The following is a 24,649-nucleotide window of genomic DNA, read 5'->3' as shown; positions in this document are numbered from 1 at the left end:
CACACACACACACACACCCCCCTCCCCTCTCACACACACACACACACACCCCCTCCCCTCTCTCTCACACACACAGCCCCTCCCCTCTCTCACACACACACACACACACCCCTCCCCTCTCTCTCTCTCACACACACACACACACACACAGCCCCTCCCCTCTCACACACACACACACACCCCCGCCCCTCCCCTCTCTCACTCACCCACCTCCTCCCCTCCCCCCTCACACACACACACACACACACACCCACACACACACCCCTCCTCTCTCTCTCTCTCTCTCTAATCTATAGTGTGTACTGTCAGGTCTCCTCTTTCCAATTAGAGCACGTCAAGCTTTAACCTTTCTTTGTAATTAAAATCTTGCACACTTCCATAAAACTTTCTCAAGGTCAAATTTACATTCAGTAACAATCACACAAATAACACTGTGATAATAACCAAGTCATTTGTCTTTATGACGTCAGGTTGAGGGATAGATGTTGCCCAAGAAACTGAAAATTCCCCTACTTTCTTAGCAATAGACACACTGGAAGTTTTTACATCTGCAGAGACCACCTTTATTTCATCTGCCACATCATTCAAAGCTGTCAGTACAGCATTTAGATGTCTACTGAGATGATGTGAAGTCTCCAGTAACCCAGAGTCTACTGATTCAGGATATTACTGAGCAATCGCAAACTACAAGGCTGAATCCAGATGCACAAAGCAAGGAGAAGTCACTGCCTCAGAGGGACAGTGAGAAATGAAATGAAAGTGAGGACAGGCTCAGTATTACATTCACAATCACACTAACTTCCCGGATGGTGACAACTAATGTTCATGAAAACCTCAGTGTGGCACTGTTAATGCCTACCAAGAGTTTCAACATTTTCATCTCTTGAACATCGCCACATTATTTCATTCAACCTACATTTTCTCTTCATTCCTTGTTCCTCCCTTTTTATGTCCTAATTATTCTGATTGTAATTGGATCAATAATTGCAATTGCAGTTCAATCAGCTAACAACCGAACATTGAAAAATAGCGTAAGATATTACAGAGAAAACTTATCCAACAATAATCCAACCTTTTAAAAAAATATTGCTGGCTTTGCCCCCTCCTTATTGTTTGAAAGGTGAAGATGTTTGCTTTACTACTGTGAACCTACTCAATATAAAGATCCATTTGTGGGAGATTGTGCCTAAAGTTCACAGATTAAATCTACTGTAATAGCAAAAAGAACAAAGTTCATGATTTATTAATTTTCTCTTAATTCAACTGAAGAATGTAACCATAATGTTCTGCTTAAGTATAAAAATGAAAAATAGAAATACAATCCATTCGAACCATTACATTATGCATATGCTTTTCTAATGGATTTCTGCTGTCAATCTGGGTTTGGGGTTTGGCTTTACAAAACAAAAAGCAAAAAATTACTGATGCAAAATTACTAAACTCACCCAGAAAGGCATCAGTTCATGTTCGAAACCCCAGCAAAAAAATTCTTGCCCTTCCTTCTGCGCCCTGGAATTCAGGTTCCTGGTCAGTCCCAGAGTTACAACTTTAGTTTGAAATGTTGGAACTTTTCAGCTCCTCTGGACAAGTTCTGAAACAGAGAGATGGAGACAGCAAAAAGACACATTACCAAAATTCTTCTGCATTCACAGTGTCCTCATATGTTTTCATGAGAACTAACAAGGAGGTGATTCTTCATGGTCCAATTCTGTGGACAATCTTGATCAGAAAAGACAGGGGTGTATCACAGCATTTCCTATTTTCACAACATGGATATGCAATAGTGAAGAGTTCGCCAATGACAGTCTGTGTCACATTCAAATCAGAAACCCAATACTTTGAGATTCACCAGGCTGAAGGGGTTGACGTATTGAGAATGGCTAAACAGGTTAGATGTTTATTCATCAGCATTCCAAAGAAGAAATGGGATCTTATTGAAACATTCTGAGGTAGATGTTGAGGATGTTTCCACTAGTGGAGGAATCTCAAACTTGGGGATTTTATTATCCAATGCCTCTGGGAGTGTGTTGGTTGGTTAAATATTCCAGATAATCAAGAGGTACCCATAACCGCAGTAAACCCTGACCAACTTAAGCTTCAAGACATCAACATTCCTGAAATAATCTCTGCTAAAACAGCAAGATAACTCCTCAAATCAATTGGATGCTGGAGATCAGAGCTGAAAATGTGTTGCTGGAAAAGTGCAGCAGGTCAGGCAGCATCCAAGGAACAGGAGATTCGACGTTTTGGGCATCAGGCATTCCTGAAGAAGGGCATATGCCCAAAACGTCGAATCTCCTGTTCCTTGGATGCTGCCTGACCTGCTGCACTTTTCCAGCAACACATTTTCAGCTCCTCAAATCAATTTAAAAACACAAAGTAATAGAAACATTAGGCATCATCGTTATTCTTTACTTACAGAATAAGTACTCGGACATCACAGTAGATCACGGTATTTGAGGTATTAATTTTTACCGATTTATCAAGAGTGTCAGTTCATAAGGGGCCAGATAAATAAAACTTAGTTACAGGATAAAGGCCCACTCATTTAAACTTGAGATGCAAAGCAGTTTTTTCTCTCAGAGGGTATTAAGTGTCTGGAACCTTCTACCCGAGAGAGTTGTGGAGGCGAGAGCACTAAAGGTGTTTGGAGGTGGGGGGTGGGTAGATAGATTTCTGAACTATAGAGAGGTTGAGAGCTATGAGGAGCTGGTATGGAAGGGAGTTAAGGTCTGCCATGATCTTAGAGAATGACAGGGAAAAGTTAATGACTGAATGGATTACTCTTGCTCCTATTTCTTATGCTTTCATAAACAAAGTACTTTTTAAAAATGGAAAATAAGGTCACTTTTTCTTAAGTGTTGCTATGATTTTCTCCTGGGGATTTGAATTGTAATTCCAGGAGAATCCAGAACAGTGCTGGAGAGTTGGCATCTATGGTTGAGGGGAATGAAGGCTGGGAGACCACTAAAAGTAGCCACAAATTAACCATGGTAAGTAAAGGGCAGTAGTGCTGATGATCACCGAAGTAACAAGAGAAGGAAGAATAAGGGAGTTTTGTCCTACGCACAAATTATAAAGTGGCAGATAAAAAAACACGGCAGATATTCTATCTGAAACCTGCACCTTTCAATATGAATAAGGCACGTTATACAAATCTCAATTTAAGAATATTTCTTTGCTAAAATTCAATTCTGGTCATAGTCAAATTGCAGTTGCATTTATGCTGTTGCTGGATTTTGGTAAATATTGGAAGATACTCTGATGGTCTCAGACTCCCTGTAATCAGAGTCACTGGAGATCAACTAATCATTGACTATATGTAAACACAGAAAGATACAAGGTTAATCCTTCTGTCTCACCCCATCCGATCTGTGCCTGGTGCTTCCAGAGCACTGCAAGTGTTGCTGGTTGCCCCCAGCGATGGCCTCAGTAACCTTCCTACCCTAGTAATGCTCGCGGTACAGCAGCTTCAACTATGGAGGGAGCCTGCCCCCAAATGTCCAAATCCCAATGGTTCATATCAAAATTGGGATCCTACAAGGATCTGTCAATAATTTGAATGCTTTTAAAGGGAAGCTGGATCAACGAACAACAGAAAGTGCAGAGATGAAGAAAGGTGGGAGGAGGCTCATGTGAAATAAACGCATCAGCAGCAACCTGTCCAATACTGTTGTGCTAAGTCCCTTGCCTTATGGAAGTTGAGGTCTAATTAACCATGTTAGGTCAGAATGAGTACAGGAACCACAATGACTGAGACCCACAAAAGGTTAGTGTCCAACTATTTCTGCAAGGTCTAGTGAAGCATTAGTCGGACTGCTCTTCCCGGAGAGCACAGTCATCAGGTGGGATTCTGCTTGGTTACAGGCTACATAACACCGTGGGCGGCACGGTGGCACAGTGGTTAGCACTGCTGCCTCACAGCGCCTGTAGACCCGGGTTCAATTCCCGACTCAGGCGACTGACTGTGTGGAGTTTGCACGTTCTCCCCGTGTCTGCGTGGGTTTCCTCCGGGTGCTCCGGTTTCCTCCCACAGTCCAAAGATGTGCGGGTCAGGTGAATTGGCCAAGCTAAATTGCCCGTAGTGTTAGGTAAGGGGTAAATGTAGGGGTATGGGTGGGTTGCGCTTCGGCGGGTCGGTGTGGACTTGTTGGGCCGAAGGGCCTGTTTCCACACTGTAAGTCTAGTCTAATCTAATCTAAACACAAAGCTAACTGTGAAAAGGGCTCCGATGAAGGGCTTTTGCCCGAAACATTGAATTTCCTGTTCCTTGGATGCTGCCTGACCTGCTGTGCTTTGACCAGCAACACATTTTCAGCTAACTGTGAAAAGGGGCTACTGTAATATATTATGTTCTGAACTGACATGGATTACTAATTCTTAAGTACACTCCGATTTATTCTGATACTTTTTGTACCTTAATTCAGTATTAATAATATCTTTACTAAAACAATTCATCACTTTCTTTAGTAAGCATGTAATAGTGACTTGCATTCAAACTGTGGCTATCTGACAGGTAGAAGTGTCATTTAACTTAGTGGAGGGAGGAATTATGCAATATATTTATAATTAGTGGATGTATTTTGAGAACTAGAGTCGTAGATATATACAGCAAGGGAACACACTCTTCGGTCCAACTCATCCATGCCAACCAGATATCCTAAATTAATCTAATTCCATTTGCAAGCATTTGACTCCTATCTCTCTCAACCCTTCCTATTCATACCACCATTCAGATGCCTCTTACAGGTTGTAATTGTACCAGACTCCACCACTTCCTCTTGCAGCTCATTCTGTAAAGTATCAACCTCTGCATGAAAATATTGCCCCTTCAATCCCTTTTACATCTTTCCCATCTCACCGTAAGCCTTTGTCCTCTAGTTTTGGACCCCCCAACCCTGGGGAAAAGGCCTTGTATATTTAGAGTTGAAAAGTGTGGCACTGGAAAAGCACAGTGGGTCAGGCAGCATCCGAGGAGCAGGAGAATCGACTTTTCAGGCATAATCCCTTCATCAGGAATGTGGAAGGGGAAGGGTGTTGAGAGATAAATTGGGAGATGGGGGTGGGGCTAGGAGAAGTTAGTTGGATATGTGGATGCAGGCGAGGAGCAATAGTGATAGATCGGTGGGGAAGATGGAGCAGTTAGATGGGAAGGAAGATGGACAGGTGAGACAGGTCAAGAAGGTGGTGCTGAGTTGGAGGGTTGGATCTGGGGTGAAGTGGTGGAAGGGGAGGTTTAGAAGCTGGTGAAGTCAATGTTGATGCCATAGTTGGAGGGTCCCAGGGCGAATCACTTCGACTCCCTCTCCCACTCCCCCAAGGACATGCAAGTACTGGGCCACCTCTACCAACTGGAGGAAGAACACCTCATCTTCTGCCTTGGGATCCTTCCTCAGAGCATCAGAGGCTGAGGGGAGACCTTATAGAGGAGGTTTATAAAATCATGAGCAGCAATCATTAGGGTAAACAGACAAGATGGAGAAAGTGAGGACTGCAGATGCTGGAGAGTCAGGGTCTAAAGGTGTAGCGCTGGAAAAGCACAGCAGATCAGTCAGCATCCGAGGAGCAGGAGAATTGACGTTTTGGGTGTAAGCCCCAGTCTATTCAGCATCTTCTTGTAGCTCACACCCTCCAACCCTGGCAACAACCTTGTAAATCTTTTCTGAACCCTTTAAAGTTTCATAACGTCCTTCCTATAGCAGGGTGACCAGAAATGCACAATAGTGGCTTCGTCAATGTCCCGCACAGCTGCAACCTGATCTTCCAACTCCTATACCCATAATGCACTGACCAAGAAAGGCAAGCATACCAAATGCCTTCTTCACTATCCTACCTTCCTGAAACTCTACTTTCAAGGAACTAGGAGTCTGCACTCCAAGATCTCTTTGTTGAGCAACACTCTCCATGACCTTACCATTTAGTGTAGAAGTCTTGCCCTGAGTTGCCTTTCCAAAACAATTCTTCACAATTCTTAAATAAAAACTGAAATTGCTGGAAAAGCTCTGCAGGTCTGCAGCACCTTTGAAGACAAATCAAAGTTAACATTTCAGGTCTGATAATCCTTACTCAGGATTTCCTCAACAATTCTTGTTCATTTGTGGACAGTATGTACAACATTCTGATTTACCACGTTACTGTGCTAACTCCAGGTTTCAAACACAGCATTGTTTTGTCCTCCCTATCCTGGAAATGCACAAGGAAAATATTGCCCCATATTATCGTTCTGAATTTTGTTTCTGCTTCGTACGTCCGTTTTCTCTCACCTAGTGGCCACCCCGAGCTCACCTTGTTCATGAGAACCACCAGCGGCTGCTGCTGAACACTGGTCCATCAAACTGTTGACCAAAAGCTTCTCTTTTGAATCTCCCATCATAACTGATATAATAAAGCTTCAACCTTCTCAGGAACTGTCCCCTTCCATTTCAAACCACACATCACAATCCGCTGCAAAAAAAAACACAATGGACTCCTCTGTCCTTGCAAACTTCCTATTTCCATTCGTCCTTTCATCTCGAACCATCCTTGAACGGGCTGTTGCCACTCCCAGCTGTGCTCCTCTTTCACACAATTTCAGGTTTGTACCGCTGGTTCCGGAGATCCAAGTCCTGCCACAGCATGACTTTGGCAAAGTCACAGCTGCCAGGCAATGTGGCTATAACCATAAAACACTATCCCTCCTCACTGCTGTCAACCTGCCTGCATTCTCCTCCCTCACCCTCTGTCTGGGTTGGCTTCCACTCACTAGATTTAGTTCCTACCTATCAATTAATAGCCAGAGATTGACTTGCATATGATTCGCCACCCACTCTCCCACCATTAACTTTCCTATTTTTCATCTATAGGCTGTCATGCAGCAAAATCACTCCAAAAGGTGGCAGTTTCTAATCTGCATGATGCACTATCTCAACATCATCTCTCTCGCTCCCTTTCCTGCTTCTGTTGTCAGTTTGCTTGTTAAACTGCCAGTTTTAGAAATTTCTTCCAATTAAGCACAGAGAGATTGAAGGCAAGGCCACCACATCAATTTCCATCACAAACTCCTTCTACTGACTGGAGTTCCGCCTTCTACCTGCCAACGGCCTCCAGCTGAACCACACTATCCTCTGCCTTACTGTCCTATCTGACCCCGAGTTCCCATCCAATAGTCTGTGTCACCAAGACCAGTTACAGCCCTCTCCATAATGTCACCTTTATACAAACCTACGTCAGCTCATCTAATGTGGAAAATGTCACCCATGCTTTTCTTCTCTCTAGACTGAACTGTTCCAACACCTCTGGCTGGTTTCCCATCTTGTATCCTCTGCAAACTTGGGTTCATCCAAATTCTGTTGCCTACATTCTAATTTGCACCCATGTTTCATTAACACACTGCCCTTGTATTCCTTGATCTAGATTGACTCGCTTGATCTTAAAATGCTTATTCCTACTTTCAAATCCCTCCATGGTCTCAGTCCTCTGTATTCCTTTAACCCTTTAACCCTCCATGAGCTCAGTGCTCCTTCAACCCTGGCTTCTTGCTCATTACCTTATTTTATTGCTCCATTGTTACCAGCCAAACCTTCAGCTGTTTAGGCCCCAAACCCTGGAATTGCTTTGTTAAAAACCTCTCTGCATTTCCATCCTCCTTTGAGAGACATCTTCAAACCTACTTCTTTGACTAATCAGTTAGGTATCTGTCCTAACAGATGATTCTCTGGTTGTGTCAATTTTTATCTGGTTAAATTCTTGCATAATATCTTGGACATTTGACCAAATGACATGCAAGTCATTATTATTGTGCCAACTGATTTTTTTTTCCCAGAAGCTGCAAAAATGCAAATGGGAAGAATGAATAGGGAAATTCGATGTGACTGTTCTGCACACCATCTTGTGGTTGATTGCAGATACTGATAAATTCAGGGAGTTGCTTGCCTGTGTTACCCATTCGTCAGGAATTGCTGTCACACTTAAAATATTTTCTGCATTTTTATTTCAATTGTAACAATTTTGAGATTCCACATTGCCATCGGGCATACTGTCCGGGTGCAACTGTTCTACCCAGGACAATAAGAAACTATTGTGTGCACACCCCAGACCATCATGGAAGCCAACCTCCCATCCATGGACTCCATTTCCACTTCTTGTTACCAAGGAAAGGCTGCCAACATCAAAGACACATCCCACTAATGTTCTCTTACAAGCTCTTCCGTTAGGTACAAGATACAAAACCTTGAACACACGCACCAACAGGTTCAAGAACAGCTTGTTCCCGGTCGTTAGACTGATGGACATACTCTTTCATTTCAAATGCTGATCTTGTTAATGTGACTTTTGCCTCACACACCTGTGTCTGATGTAACTGTATGCCTCACTCTGTCCATCTTTTTATTCCATCCCATAACCGGTATGTCCTCGCTCACTCTGATCACCTGTACTGCTCACAAACAAGGTTTTCTTATACTGTACCTAGGTACACTTGACAACAAATCAAATCATTGTTCTGATTGGTCTGTACTACTTAATCAGTTCTACAGTTTGTCACTCGTACTTTACTGTAATTATGGGAAAGATATAGTGGACTGATGTCAATCATTCAACTATTTGAATAGATTTGCAACTCATAACAAATTTATCACCACAAATTTTGCTGAACATTTTTCTACTAATAAAAGTATGAACATTTAATGCAAGTATTTGTAATTCCATTTAAATCAACACCACAATCTAATTACGCCTTTACACATGAAAGATCATTTCAACACCCAAAAGGTGTTGAAATCGTAAAAAAGATTTGTTTAATGCTGAGATGATTGGTCAGAGTTTATTGGCATATCTATGTATGCCCTTGGCTGATGTACTTGTTTAATGTCCTTAAAAGCATTGAGCTGCTTTGTCAGTGTATATGGATATTTGGTTTTGAGCATGTCCACTCATACCCATGATTAATAAGAGGAAGTCACTTCATGCTGAATTTATATTTATAGTGCATCTGCTAGATGTAGGCCCAAACCACAGCCTCACAATGCAAAGAGGAACGTGCTAGTTCCTCTAGCTACAGCAGCACAGCAGCTCTTTCTATAAATGAGGACAGAACTGCAGGGCACCTTTTTACTCAGGCCACAGCCGGCCTCTTGAATTTGGTTTCTGAATTATTCTGAATGGACTTTCTCAATTTTAAGGAAAGGTCTGCAACCTGAAAATGAGTGTTACTATGCTACCTTTCAAAGAGCAGTGTACAAACACTGCTTTTGCTGTCAACAGTACCCTGATACCCACTGCACAATGGTCCAGAACCTGCTTGAGAAATGACACCCTGTTCAATGTGCACACTCTTATTAGTGTAACAAAAAACAGCATTTGTGGCGAGGAAGTTATTGTGAGTTGTGAATCTCCTCAAATTGTCAGACAATTTGCATCAATCCACCATTTCCTCCTCATGAGTTTCATAAAACTGCTGCATTTGCACTGTGAATACCAATGAAACTTGCCACAACAGTCATGGGTGAAAGGATCATTTTAATTAAAAGATTTACATTCCTACAATGACAATCAAACACTGAAACCCAGAAAAGGAACAAATTACATTGTGGTCTCATTGTTACAGTAAGTAAATTGGTTTTTAATTTCATTATAAAATAGAATTTTATAATGTTGTGTTTCTTTTCTTATTTTACTATCTGTCTTTTCTTCTCATAGCTTAAGCAGATAGACTGTTAATCTTGTTGTTCACCAAGATACCAGTCTCCCCCGTTCTCCTTTTGTCACCAGTGATCTGAATGTTTACACAGAGAGAATCACTGATTTATTGGAAATGGCTAGAAGGGATTGAAACTGTAACTACTGCTCCCAAACCCGCTCTCCGCCATTTCTGCAGGAAAACAATGCAGATGCTTGGGCCTTGGCAAAATGGCTGGCCTTGGACTTGAGACTGCTGATTTTTCCAAGAAGTGGGAAAAGCTACTTTTCATATTAGGTAGAAGGAGGTCTAAACTTTTTTTTTATATATAAAAGACAGATATGGCAACCTTTGGATATGGTTTTAAAATACATTTAGGAGAGGGCATGCATCCTTTGGGAGTGTTAAAAGAGCCATAATATGCATAAAAGGTGGATAATTCAATGGGACTTCAAGTATATTAGAACTGTCAAGAAAGCCAACAAGATACCAAAACATTTAAATCACCTGCCCTTTAAATGTTTTTAAAAAAGGTCAGCAGTGTTAAAGTGCCTTTTCCCTTAATCTGTTTGTTCACATAAACCGGAGGGCTGTCATCACAGGAATACTGCTGAATTAGAGATTTCACAAGCCATCATGAGCAGGGTGTTAGCTACTTGGACAGCTCTAAGAGATTATGAAGCCTTTGAAATGCTGCTTTTATAAGTATTTAAAAAATGTTAAATGTAGCTTTATAGATGATTAATATTAAACAATAAATTAATTATTAAACACTTGATAATTTATTCTCAGCATGGGTTCTGAGGTTGGCCAACAGTAGATTTTGTTGGCATAGAAGGTATACAAAAGATGCTGGGTCTGGGCATGAGCTGACACAAAGTTGGTATAGGTGCTATGGGGTGGATACAGGGCTGAAAGTACTCAAAGGTTGTGAAGGGTCATAGACGATGGGTAAAGGAGCAAAGGCTATAAATGGCCATGGAGTGGATAGAAAGGTAAGGTTGGCATGAAGGGTATGAGGAGTCTTGGGAAGTTTGTTGGTGGAAATGTGTTAGCCTGGAGGAACTGAAGCACCCAAGGAAGGGGAAATTTTCATGAACTGGTATGGATAGGCATGGGGAGTATGTTGGGGGTGAACTGGTATGGATAGGCATGGGGAGTATGTTGGGAGTGGTGAGTGAGGGATGTGGGATATGTTTGTTTTCTTTTCACATCTATGACAGAGTACCGATGCACTGGGACTAGCCTTGCTTCCACACATCCCGACTCCCTGCGATTACCTCCAAACACTTCCAGGTGCAGCGCTCACAACTCCCAGAAACACTTGGCCCCACTGAAACAAAAGTCTGAACATCTGGGCCCACATTTTTCCCTGGTCAAATTGTGAAGCCCAGAATTGGAGGAATGAAAATCCGACCCCTATCAATTGCATGTTCAGCAATTTGTAAGAAAAATAATTTGAGCTGGACATTAAGGGCAAAAAGATCGAACCAATGAGGCATGCCAATGGCACACTCCGCTCTCACACATTTGGTCCCATTGTAAATGCGGCTGAATCTAGAAGATCAGGCTGTCAGAGTTAAATGCAGCACTCCAAGCTGAAACATTATGAAACATATGCATACAGTTTCTTTCCAGCCCCCGTATACTCTCCTAGTCTGACAGGTCTGTAACAGTGAGCCAGGAGCTCTGTCAGCTGAAAGTAGATGCACGTAAAAAGTGACCAAGATTCCAAACTTCTCATTCTTAGGCCAGGGCATCATTTACTGTATTTCTTACTAAATGGGATATTAGGCAATTTCAGAGGACAGCTGGTTTGCAATTGAAGTCACATTTAGGTCAGACTGGTGAAGGATGATAGGCTTCTTTCCCGGACCTGCAATAATGAACCAGTTGGGCTTTTAGGACAATCAGACAGCTTTATTGTCATTTTTACTGAGACCAACATTGTATTTTAAAACACTTAAAGAAAAATAAAACTCAGATCCTCCATTTGGCCCAGTGAGATTTGAATACATACTTTTTGAATTATTAACTCAAGTCACTAGATCATGAAATGAGTTACGTAGCCTTTACACCACAAAGAAATGTACCTCATTATGAAATACACAATGATGTTGCAACTGGTAGCCTGAAAGCAAGAAAAAAGTTTTAATGAGTCTTACAAGGAGTGACTCAGCTATGCCAGCAGCTGTAATTTCCTGAACACACCACATTCAGATTGGTAATAGCAAAGACAATCAACTGTTTACTGGATAGGTGCTTGAGGGAAATAGAGTTGCAGGACTGCAGTGATAGAGCAGGGGAATTGGACTGACTGGATTGCTCTACAGAGGGTCAATATGGACTTAATGGGTCAAGTGGCTTGTGCCATAATGACTCAGTGGATAATTATAATGCATGGAAAAATCATGGGCTGCATACCAGTGATTTCCCAAGATGTATTACCTGTGGAAACTGTGACCCACTGGGAGCAATGGATTGCAGAATCTCCCTGACAGAATTTCTGCATATCAGCTACCTAAATGTTTATTTCTGTTTTGATGCCTCCCTGAATTTAATCCAATTACTTCCACAAACCATTTAAACATTTATTACTCACTCTTGCTGAAGGTGAATGGATCTTTCTCCCTGAGGATCCTGAATGTGTAGGTGTGCTGGTTAGTTGAGTCTCAATTTATGACACAAAATCACAGCCTGTGAGTCAATCAATGTTCAGCTTTCCATCTTTTATCCTATGCCTGAAGAAGGGCTCATGCCCGAAACGTCGACTCTCCTGCTCCTTGGATGCTGCCTGACCTGCTGCACTTTTCCAGCAACACATTCTTAGCTCTGATCTCCAGCATCTGCAGTCCTCACTTTCTCCGAGAAACTTTTATCCTATGACTAGTTCTTCCCATTATACAATCCCAGATAATGAAAATTGAAGCATGTCACCAATAATGTCTTGCTACATTGCTCAAATCAGTTCCTACTTAACAGCACTTTCCGTTGTGTGTGTCTTAAAAATGCCTGATAGGGATGGAAAGGAACTGGTGTGTAATCTATCCTTGGACTCTCTGAATTAAGCAGTGAGTCATACCTACTTTAGTAAGTGCACCTGATATAACAGGTATCAACTTGGTGGAATGCTTCAATTTGCTTTTAAATATATGAGAATCATAACTAATTTCTTAATATTAAAACCTTTTCTCCTTAACATTTCTTCTTTTAACTTAAGCTTTCACCTAGAATTTAGAACTTACCAAAATGTGCATGGTACACCACCTTGAATGAGATAAAGTCTAAGTGCGCATCACAGGAGTACAATCAGATAAAATAGAAACTGAACCAAAGTAGATGTCATTAATGACAAGAGCAATGAGCTTCACCAAGAGATGAATTTTATGAAGTGTGTTAAAGAGAAGTTGAGGGAGTGTACTCCAGAGCTGAGGACACAAAACAGCTGAAGACTCGCTGCTAATGGCTGAGCAAATTACATCAGAATGTACAAGTGGCCACAATAATTCTCAAAGTTGGAGGAGATTACAGCAAAAAGGTCAAGGCTGGGTGTCCGTGATCTGATGTCTGGAGGTTAGTTTTACATAGTATACACGCCAGCTGCAGTATCACAGGATTTAGACCCTGAGTCAGTGTGTAACGGAGACCTGGGTCAGAAGAAAGCACACTTGAAATGCCAGTGAACTTGTCTACCGGTTCAATTTCCTTGCGTGGTATTGTAAATGCTGGTCCAATACTCATTTACCTAACTCTCACCACCAATAGCACGTCATCTTCCCAAATGATCTTTGCATACAACTAAATGAAATGTAACACCTGACCTTTTACTTCCTCCCTTTTCACAATCCATAACCACAAACAATTCATCCAAGTGAAACAACAATTTATGTGCACATCTTTCTATCTAGTTTATTGCATTTGCTGCATGGTGGCTCAGTGGTTAGCACTACTGCCTCACAGCACCAGGGTCCCAGGTTCGATTCTAGTCTCAGGCAACTGTGTGTGGAGTCTGCACATTTCCTCCCACCATCCAAAGATGTGCAGGTCAGGTGGATTGGCCATGCCCATAGTGTTAGGTGCATTAGTCAGAGGGGAATGAGTCTGGGTGGGTTACCCTTCGGAGGGTCGGTGCGGACTGGTTGGGCCGAAGGGCCTGTTTCCACACTGTAGGGAATCTAATCTAATCTCTACATTAGGAAACCAAATGCAGATTAGGTGACAGTTTTGCAGGGCACATCCACTCAATCCATGAGCATGACTCCAAGCTTCCAGCTGACTTTGATGCTAATTCTCTCCCTTGCTCTCCACTGGTATTTAGATCTGCAAAGTGCTAGTGAAATTCAGCGTAAGTTCAAGGAACATTTCATCTTTTAATAGGCACTTTTCAGCCTTCCAGGCCTAACACGAAGGTCAGCAACTACAGATTATTTAGGAGGAGAAGGTGGCATTGTGGAAATATCAAGCAATTAGTAATCTGGAGGCAAGAGCTAGGAGTCTGGGCACATGGGCTCAGATCCCACCAGAACAGCTGTCGGAATTTAAATTCAATTTTTAAAAATTTGGAAATGGAAGTTGCTCTTAGCAGTGAAACTAGTCGTGATGTCTTTAAGGAAGGAAATCTGCCATCCTTACCTAACCTGGCTTTGCATTTGGTAGATTCTTAAATGCTCACAAAGGCCAGTTACAGATGGATAACAAATGTTGGGCTAGGCACTAATCACCATGTTCTATGACCAAAATAAAAATCTTGTCCCATTTGTTTCCTTTCCTTTGTATGTTCTGGATTTTTCTCACACTTCGCAACATTCACATTTGTTGTTTGTTTGGACTGAAATCGTACATTTTTTTGGCTAAGTCTGAATTGCATTTCTGGGTTTGTCACCATGAGGTCTACTGAGTTTTCTTGGTCTGTCTTATGAAATGTGACAAATTCAGTTTCAAAGCCCTTCCCTTTGGGGTCCACTACAGCAATTTCAACCCTATGGGTGGCACAGTGGTTAGCACTGCTGCCTCACACCGCCAGAGACCCGGGTTCAATTCCCGCCTCAGGTGACTGACTGTGTGGAGTTTGCACATTCTTCCTGTGTCTGCGTGGGTTTCCTCTGGGTGCTCCGGTTTCCTCCCACAGTCACAAAGATGTGCAGGTCAGGTAAATTGGCCATGCTAAATTGCCCGTAGTGTTAGGTAAGGGGTTAATGTAGGGGTCTGGGTGGGTTGCGCTTTGGCGGGTCAGTGTGGACTTGTTGGGCCGAAGGGCCTGTTTCCACACTGTAAGTAATCTAATCTTATCTAATTATCAGCGGATATCCACCCAAAATCTGGCTTCTTTTGTAAAATTTTTAAAATACTGCAGAGAAGGTACTGGCATTCTGAATCTGCTTTGCTCATTGAAAGATGTGTCCACAGTACGTTGGGAGAAGCGGAAGGTGCTTCTCCAACAAGAACCTGGAGATCCTGGGTAACGGGGAGATGGAAAAGACAACCTTTTCCTGGAGAATTAGCAGAGGGATCCGTGACCCCAGACCCTGCCAGCCTGGCCCTGGGTCAGTGCCTTCTCCAGGATGCAGAGGAACATCAAGTAGTGGCGCAAGAAGGTCAATGACCTTCTCAGTTCCTTCAGGGTAAGTGACACACTCCTATCTCTGCTACTGCACTGCCCAGACCTCCCAACAAGGCTCATGCACTATCACCATCTTGTTGTCTGCAAAATCTTCCCTCACCTGTCCTTCCTCCTCAGCTGCTCAACACATTTAAACTGCATTCCCTCAGTGCTGCTTTCTCCGGCTTTCAGTACATCTCACATCATCTTCCTCCCTCATGCAACAGAACAGACGGCCATGCCGCACACTGCTACCTCACTTCCACTTTGTCTCATTGCAGGAGAAGGATGAACATAAGAGAGCAGGGGAAGCTGGAAGGGCGGAGGGATGCTGTACATCAGGCTCCTCCCACCCCATTACCAAAGGGACTGTGGGCCCTTACATGGGAAACCAGGATTACTCCTGCAGAGATGCTGAAACATCCATGTCTTGTTAAATGCTTCAGTGCTATTATAAATATCACTGCCACTCTCCTGTAATTCATTGGATATTATGTCTAACCACTGGCTGCAGTGCTCTCCCTCTTTCTTTTGACATACCTTCTGCAAGCCTCCCCACGACAGCTAAATGCAGTTGCTGATGCATCCTGCACGGCAAGTATGTGCTTACAGATCACACAGCTGATAGTCAAGATGGGCCAATAGATGTTGGATACCAATATCCAAAGGATTAGGACTTAACGTTACCAGTACTAATGTCTCTTAATCTGAGCTGTGGTTTGGTTACAGCTAATATGGAGGGAGATCAGAACCAGCAGTGAGATGTATCCGCCAGGTACACAATCTGGTTTCCTTACGGAGTCTTCCTAACGTAGAGCTCGTTTGGGTGAGTTTGGGAAAATGAGAGTATGAATAATAAAAGGAAAATTGTAGTGTTAACAAGGCATGTTTAATAAGCACTAATCTCCATCAGTCGGTGTCTTACTACTACCTAGCCACGTCGCTTGTGAACAGCATAAAACATTGAGAGATGATCTCAACATAGAGATGTCCCTCACCATAGTTTTTGCCCAATTCTGCTACATATCTCACCAGAGCCTATGTTGCTCACACCCCTTAGATTCTACCTTTTGTTTCTTTTTGATCTCCATATATTTTCATCCTGTAAAGCCAAATTTCCTGTCATCTGAATTCCCTTATCCTTCACCATATCAGGGTAATTTCTCATGACCTTATCCCATCCACCACTTGCTCACAACCTCATCTCTAACTTTTCCCAGTTCTAATTAAAGTGATTGACTTGAAACACTAACTCGGTTTCTCTCTCCACAACTGCTGCCTAATGTGCTGAGTATTTCCAGCTTTTATTTTAATTTTATTTTCTGCTTTTATTTCAGTCTCTCTGCAACTCATCCTTGGTAGCTCAGGTTCCAAGCTCCAAGATGGGGTTTACCCAATTGGGATAACAGGTAACTGTGTCAGAATTGGGAAATACAAGGTACTCTCCACAAACCTTTTGTTATCACATGAGCATCTACTGCAACACCACTGCATCAACATCATAATACAATGAAACATATAAGATTTGAGAAGTCTTGACAGAGTGGATATAGAGACAATGGGCAAATCTTGCGGGCAAATCTAGAACTTGGGCTGGTCACTATTCAAAAAGAATGGGTTGTTTATTTAAGACAGAGCTATGAAGGAACCTTTCTCTCAGAGCAACGGGAGTGTTTGAACTCACTTCCTCATAAGGTGGTGGAAACAGAATCTTTCAATATTTTTAAGGTAAAAACAGATTATTGATTAAAAAGGAGCAAACAATTATCAGAGGTAGATGGGAACATGGAGTAATTAGATCAAACTTGATCCTATTGATTGGCGAGCAGGCTCTCATGAATCACACGATGCACTCCCACTCCAAATTCACATGCTCATATGTACAATAATGTGAAGTCTCCACAGCAACTGAAGGCCTCGATGTTTTGGAAATCCAATATAAATTGGTTCTCCAAACCCCAAAATGGAACTATTCCAGCTTGTTTGGTGCATTATCAACGCAGTTTTAGGTTTTCATAGGCCTACTCTCTCTTTCGCTTCCTCTCACTCTCCCCTCCTCTCTGACCAACTATAGAAACAAAGCCATTTTGGCAAGACCTGTGCATATTTTGTCCATTGCAATACAAAATCTATTTCAATTACTTCTGGTGAATTATTCATTCGGGATATCTTTAGCACACTTATAGAAATTGATTCTAATTTTACTGTGAGAAAATATCTGACTGTAGGAATTAAAGTATGACAATGGCATATAGTTCACAGTAAAGCAGGGGCATGTTAACTACCTAGCAATTGGACAGTTCTTACAAACAGCTTTCATATCTACTATGGGCTCAATAGTCTCCATCTATGTTGCATTATTCTACTTAGTAATGGAGGGCACAGTTTTATGCAAATCTTGCAAACTATGCAGTGTGCTGCAGGGATTATTGTGGGTCCACTGCTTTTGGTCATTCATATACATGATTTGGACGTGAATATAGGAGGTATGGTTAGTAAGTTTGCTAAGGACACCAAAGTTAGTGGTGTAATGGACAGTGAAGGAGATTGCCTCAGAGTACAGTGGGACTTTGATCAGCTGGGCCAATGGGCTGAGGAGTGGCGGATGGAGTTTAATTTAGATAAATGTGTGGGACTGCATTTTGGAAAGGCAAACCAAGGTACTTAAAATGGTAAGGTCCTGTGATGAGGTACTGAACAAAGAGACCTTGGGGTGCAGTTTCAAAGTTCCTTCAAAGTGGAGTATGCAGGTAGACAATGTAGTGGGGAAGGTGTTAGGTGTGCTTGCTTCTTTTAATGCATTGAGTATAGGAGTTGGGAGGTCATGTTGCGGATGGACAGAACAGTGGATAGGCCACTTTTGGAATACTGCATTCAGTTCTGGTCACCTTGCTATAGGATGGACATTGTGAAACGTGACAGGGTTCAGAAAAGATTTACAAGGATGTTCCCACAATTGGAGGGTTTGAGCTACAGGGAGAGCCTGAATAGGCTGGAGCTCTTTTCCCTGGAGCATGGGAACCTGAGGGGGAACCTTATAGACGTTCATAAAATCATGAGGGGCATGAATAGGGTGAATAGTCAAGGTCTTTACCCCAGGGTAGGGGAATCTAAAACTAGACGGCATAAGTTTAAGGTGGGGGGTGGGGGGGGAGAGACGATTTATAAGGGACCTAAGGGGCAACTTTTTCACGCAGATAGTGGTGCGTGTATGGTTGAACTGCCAGAGGGAGTGGTGGAGGTTAGTACAGTTTCAGCATTTAAAAGGCATCTGGATGGGTATATGAATAGGAAGGGTATAGAGGGTTATGGGCTAAATGCTGGTAAATGGGACTAGATTAATTTAGGATATCTGGTTAGCATGGATGAGTTGAATTGAAGGGACTGTTTCCCTGCTCTACTTCTCTAAGAATCTATTATTGTTATTAGGAACAAGTTTAACTTGGCATATTCCTCCATAGTTAGTGCAAAATAATCCTTAAAAATTGGCTAATAACCTTCAGTATTAAGAAATACGATCAAACTGATTTTTCCAGTAATTGTCTAAATCTTACTTTTTATGTCATTTATCACAGATCTCAGATCTTTGCTTCTGCATAACATCATTTTTAGCACTGCTTTTAAAACAAGGTATTTATTCCTGCAGGTAGTTGTGGCTTTCATCCCATCAGGCGTGGCTTGTTTAAAGCCTAGGGGCTAGGTTTTCCATGTCGTGTCTGGCACGGTAGCTCAATAGTCAGCTCTACTGCCTCACAGCACCAGGGACCCAGGTTCGATTCCTGCCTCAGGCAACTGTCGTTGTAGTGCACACACTACAAGTGCTCTGGTTCCCTCCCACAATCTAAATGATGTGCAGGTTAGGTGAATTGCCCCTAGTATCAGGTCCATTAGTCAGGGCTAAATATAGGGAAGGGGAATGGGCCTGAGTGGGTTACTCTTCGGAGGGTCAGTGTGGACTTGTTGGGCCAAATGGCCTGTTTCCATACTGTAGGGATTCTAATCTGCATTATGATCATGACTTTGTTTTCAAATTCAAATGGGCAATCTTGGCACTGGGAATTCTCATTGAAAGTTCAGAGTCATCCTGGAGACATCAGAATGCCGACATAATTTCTGTAAATACCACATTCAAACTCCAGCTGACCCAGTTCCTGACCACACGTCTCTGTGAAATTCCCCGTCAAGGCCTCAGGTCTCAGAGGCCTGAACGCAACCAATTGTCTTTAAGCATCAGGAACAATTTATTGTCACAACTCAGGTCTTCAGACTCCACAAATATATTTTTAAGTTGGAGCTTTTGAATTGTTTGTCAAAACAATGGACTTGAACTAAAAACAGAAACTAAGAACACGCAGAAATGAGTGCAATCTAACTTTAGATGAAACTTACACATAAATTTAGAAGTGGTTGGATCAGAGCTACAGTGATTTGGTCAAAAAGATTGGTCTTCATTCCTGAATTCGAGCTTTGCTCGAAACATCGACTCTCCTGCTCCTGCCTGACCGGCTGTGCTTTTCTAGCACCACACGTTTTGACTCTGATCTCCAGCATCTGCAATCCTCCCTTTCTCCTATCGTGATCTGGTATCTGGTAATCATTTGAGGACTTGGGATTTGAGAAATTTGAAGAATCTAGATTTTTAAATTCTTTCATGGGATCGCAAGGCCAGCATTTATTTGCCATTCTGATTGACCTTTTAAAGGGCACTGAAGAATCAACTACATTACTCTGAGTCTGGAGTCACATCTAGGCCAGACCAGGCAACAACAATTCATTTCCTTCTTTAATAGACAATAGTGAACCAAATAGATGTTTACAACAATCAAAGAAATTACTGAGATTAGCTTTCACATTCCAGACATTATTAATTGAATTTAAATTCCATTAGTTGCTGTGGTAAGATCTGACCCCATGCCCCCAGAACCCAGACCTCTGGAGTATTAGGTCAGTAACATTAACACCACCACTACGTCACTATCAGTATTACTTTGATGCCCAGATAAATAGCATTCTATTTATGTTCACTTAATACTAGTCCGAAATCTGGGCTACAGTATATAATACTCACATCAGATATAGTGGAATTTGAATTCAATAAAAAAAAATCTGGACTTAAGGATCCAATGATCATAATGAAACTGTTGTCAATTATCAGAAAACCCTGTCTGGTTCACGAGGCAAACTGCCATCCTTACCTGGTCTGGCCTAAATGTAACTCCAGACCCACAGCAAACTGGGTGACTCTTAACTGTCCTCTAGGGATGGTCTATAAATGCTGGCCAAGCAAGTGACACCCTTATCCCATGAATGAGGTTTTAAAAACATGGTCAAGATAAATAAACAAATGGTCATTTATCAATTCAGCTTTTAAATTTGCATAAATCTGGTCCTGTCCAGCTAGTACTATAATGCAACAATATTATTAAAGAGCTGAATTAAACCACAGTTTAAAAAGCACATGTACTTGGTATCGAGTTAATGAATACCAGATGTTTGCTTTCCCTGATTGCTCTAATATCACAAACACTCCGAAGCCCCAATATTAACTTAGCCCATCCAGTGGGAACATTGTGGATTTAGACCGTATACCTGCTTATACTCCGTCCCATTTTATTCTCCATGTGGCTACTTCATAAAAAGGTGTAAATTGAGTATCCAACCCCTTCCAGCCAGGAAGGTTAGATTAAAATCTTCCAAGCAAAATCTGAAAATACTTTATAGCCATTCTGCACTTGAAGGGGATAAGTTATAAGACTGCCTCATAAACAGACTTGGACAGGGGCACACAGACTTACCCACATTTGTACATCGAGTCATACAGTATGGAAGTAGACCCTTCAGTCTAACTCGTCCACAATGAACATGTTCCCAATCTAAACTAGACCTACTTGCTTGTGTTTGGTCCATTACCCAGAAAACCTTTCGTATTCATGTACTTGTCTGAAATAACTGCCCAGAGGCCAGTATCCTGTCACCAAGTCACCTTTCATGTACTTGTGTACAGTGCACTGGCTGTGATTAGCCAGCTCAGAGTCAGTCCCCTGACCTGAGGAGATTCCAAATCCCCTGATGATTTTTTTTTCTTTTTTCTGAGGAGATTCTCACCTTCTAGTTATATTTGTTTTTTTTAAACCCCCACACAACTGCTCAATAGCGGTAAGTATTTATTTATTCCCCAGCACCCGTGTGTGTGTAGGTGTAGGACACATTGAAGAACAACGAGTGCAGAAATCTTTATTCATATTCCACCATCAGGCAGAAAGGAAACACCCGAGAGGCCAGTGACAAGTAGTGCCCTTCTCATCAAAGGTTATGTTGAGCAGCTAGGGCTTCCCTGATTGGGCCAGGTTAACAACCCCAATCAAGGACCGCGGAGTCAACAAGATCCACCTCGTTCCAATCACAACATTATCCAAATATCTTTTAAATGTAACTGTACCCACACCCACCACTTCTCCTGGCAGTTCATTCCACAAGCAAAACACTATGTAAAAATATTGCCCATCATGTCCTTTTTAAAACGTTTTTCTCTCACCTTAAAAAAAAGTCCCCTAGTTTCGAACTCACCCACCCTAGGGAAAATACCCTGGCTATTCACCCTATGTCCATCCTGATTTTATAAACTTCTACAACATCATCCCTCAACCTCCTACACTCCAATGAAAAATGTCCTAGCCTATCCAGTCTATTTTTATAACTCAAAACCTCCGATCAACATCCTGATAAACCTTTTCTGAACCATTATCGATGCACTGGTTACAATAGGAAGACCCAGACACCTTAGTAAGGAGAACATGTGGCAGCCACAGTTTACCATTTGACCCATTTGCATTCATTTCAAATGTGTCTTCAGTATCACTACAACTACAAGATAATGTACTTACTAAGAATATGTACTAACTACAGGATTCACTGGCAAACACTTCATATACAATGTCAAACATATTTGTTTAATATCACCGCTAGGTTCAGCTGGCTTTAGTAAACTTTATTTGAATATCACTCAGCCAAAGTAGTGTTGCTAAGTCAATACCTGCTAAGGCAGTACTCAAAGAGTCATTTTCACTACTGAACTTACTCAGAAGAGATAAAATCAAAACACAGAATGTCAGGCTAAACTAAGTGGTTGGGGATTGGTTTTGGGGAAATCCCTGATCTTGCTAAAACGCCTGTTTTTAAACCAGAGATGTTTTTAGCAGGATGTGAACCAAAACAGCAGTAGTAATATGATGCCCACAGAACGATAGTTAAGTTAAATGCCTGAGTCTCACTTCCTCCCTTCATTTACTTAATAAAACAATTGTTTCAGCTAACACAAAAGGACAAACTTCAGAACTGTCTGAGGACCTGCAAAAAGCTGAAGTTATTCACTTTCTCGTTCATTCAGATTTTTTTTGTTTTAATATTAGTAATTTATTCAATCTTTAAATGTCTTAAGGGCCTCTTGTAAAATCAGTCATCCTCTCTTAGACAATCAAGAGAGGTCACAGCATTCCTCACCAGCTTGCTGCACTTTCTCAAGTTATTTAAGTTTGGGTTGTAAGTGAGTGACATGGGTCCTGCACCATATTGTGAGGAAGGCACTGTGGCTTTCAGTCAGTTTCACCATTTGGACTGGTTATATTGTAGTATTGTCTATATTAAAGAATAAGTAGGTGTTTATCTACAGAATGTCAAAACTGTTACAAACACATCTTTGAACAGTTATGCATTTTAAGCTTCTCAATATCCCCATGAACTGGCCGAGAGCAGGTTACATGCTGGGATCTTTGGCACCTCGGGGTTAAGTCTGGGGAGACCAGCAGTGATACTCATCAAAAAGACAAACATGGCTGAATTCTTTAAAAGTTTTGATTAGGTATTTGTCAGCTAGTCATCATCAAATGCGAGTACTTCATTAGAATATGAAATCTAATTTATTTCCCAAATTCCCTTGGCTTTTCTGGACCAAATTTAGATCTTACCAAAAGACAACTTACTACGGTCTGCAATCTCTAAATAGAATTAAAATGTAGGATGATGTAAAAAGAGTTGCCAACTTGCTAGCACCCCAGCAATTCTCCCACACTGTCACATGAAACAACAGCTTCCCTTTTATCTCTAATAAAGGAAGTGTGCAAAAGCATTATATACATATCAATTTATTCTTTTAACCTGATAAGAATTTGCCCATCCTGTCAAGTAGCAGAATGGCTGAGACGGAGAACTCTGAGTGCAGGGGATTAAATGTCATCCATCTACTACAGTAACAGCAATCTTTGATGGTTCCATCATTTTACACTACGATCTGGGGTTGAAATTTCTCATGGACTTCAGGACTCCACCTACACTAAACCAGCAAAGGATGGGCAGCACAACCTTCCAGGAAACACTCTCTCAAATTAGTTTCCCTACCATTCATTGCTTTATTACGGATGACAAGCAGGCTCCTAATGTGTAATAAGAAGTATTATAAGGTACTGCCAAGGTAGATTGGGGACCATGAGGGTACCTCAACACAGAGATGCCCTGAAAGGTGTGGATTTCAAGGTAATGCTTTTAGGATTGAAGCCTTAAGGGCCTCTTGAAATTCTAGGGAATGTCCTACAGAACACAGAACATTTTAGCGGAGTACTAGCCCTTCTTCCCTCAATGTTGCACCGACCTGTGAATCCAATCTAAAGCCCATTTAACCTACACTATTCCATTATCACCCATATCTTTATCAAATGATCATTTAAATGCCCTTAATGTTAATGAGACCACTACTACTGCAGGCAAGGCATTCCATGCCCCTACTACTCTCTCAGTAAAGAGCCTACCTCTGACATCTGTCTAAATCTACCAGCCCTCAGTTTAAAGCTAGGTCCCCTCCTGCTAGCCATCACCATCTGAGGAATTTGTCATGGTTAGATCATTTGGGCCATGGATCCAGGCTTCCTGACCACATGAAGTTGAAGTGTAGAGTTTCAGCCCCCAAACTTTCTGATATATCAATGGCAAGACCTGAAGTATTTCTGGTTAGCCAGAACTGAGAGGTAGCCCCAAGGTAAAAAAATCTGCATCTATGTTCTTATCCTGGGCAAGTCTCATCCTCGTTCTGAAGGACTGCCATGGACACATGAAATATGTGAACATGAGCTTTCAAAATACTTAAACAGCACACTGACATTCACAATTTCTTGTCGTTAACCTGTTTAAAACTCCGAAATTATTTAATTGGTGACAGAGATAATGGTGTCTCTGGTAGAAACGCTGTTTGGTTTTCATCACCTCTGACACTGAAGCCAAGTTTCAGCATTTTGAAACCATCCTGGGTAACACCACAGACCAATGACTGAACCATTAGCCTGATGATTACCAAACATTTTAACAGCTGACTTAGTCTAAAACACTGAAATAAACATTCACTGCTC

General features: G+C 41.8%; 1 protein-coding gene across 1 annotated transcript in view; it reads right to left on the bottom strand.

Moving 5' to 3' along the window:
- Nucleotides 1-24,649, bottom strand: part of atxn1a (ataxin 1a) — a 481,844-nt gene that overhangs the window by 366,067 nt on the left and 91,128 nt on the right. The window contains exon 3 of the mRNA XM_060849975.1: nucleotides 1,446-1,591. The gene's annotated coding sequence lies outside the window, so the exon portion shown is untranslated. The remainder of the gene's footprint in view (nucleotides 1-1,445; nucleotides 1,592-24,649) is intronic.

Source organism: Hemiscyllium ocellatum, chromosome 34 (genome assembly GCF_020745735.1).
Source record: "Hemiscyllium ocellatum isolate sHemOce1 chromosome 34, sHemOce1.pat.X.cur, whole genome shotgun sequence".
Lineage (NCBI taxonomy): Eukaryota > Metazoa > Chordata > Chondrichthyes > Orectolobiformes > Hemiscylliidae > Hemiscyllium > Hemiscyllium ocellatum.
Note: the sequence above shows the minus strand (reverse complement) of the source record. Positions and strands in the feature narration are given on the sequence as shown.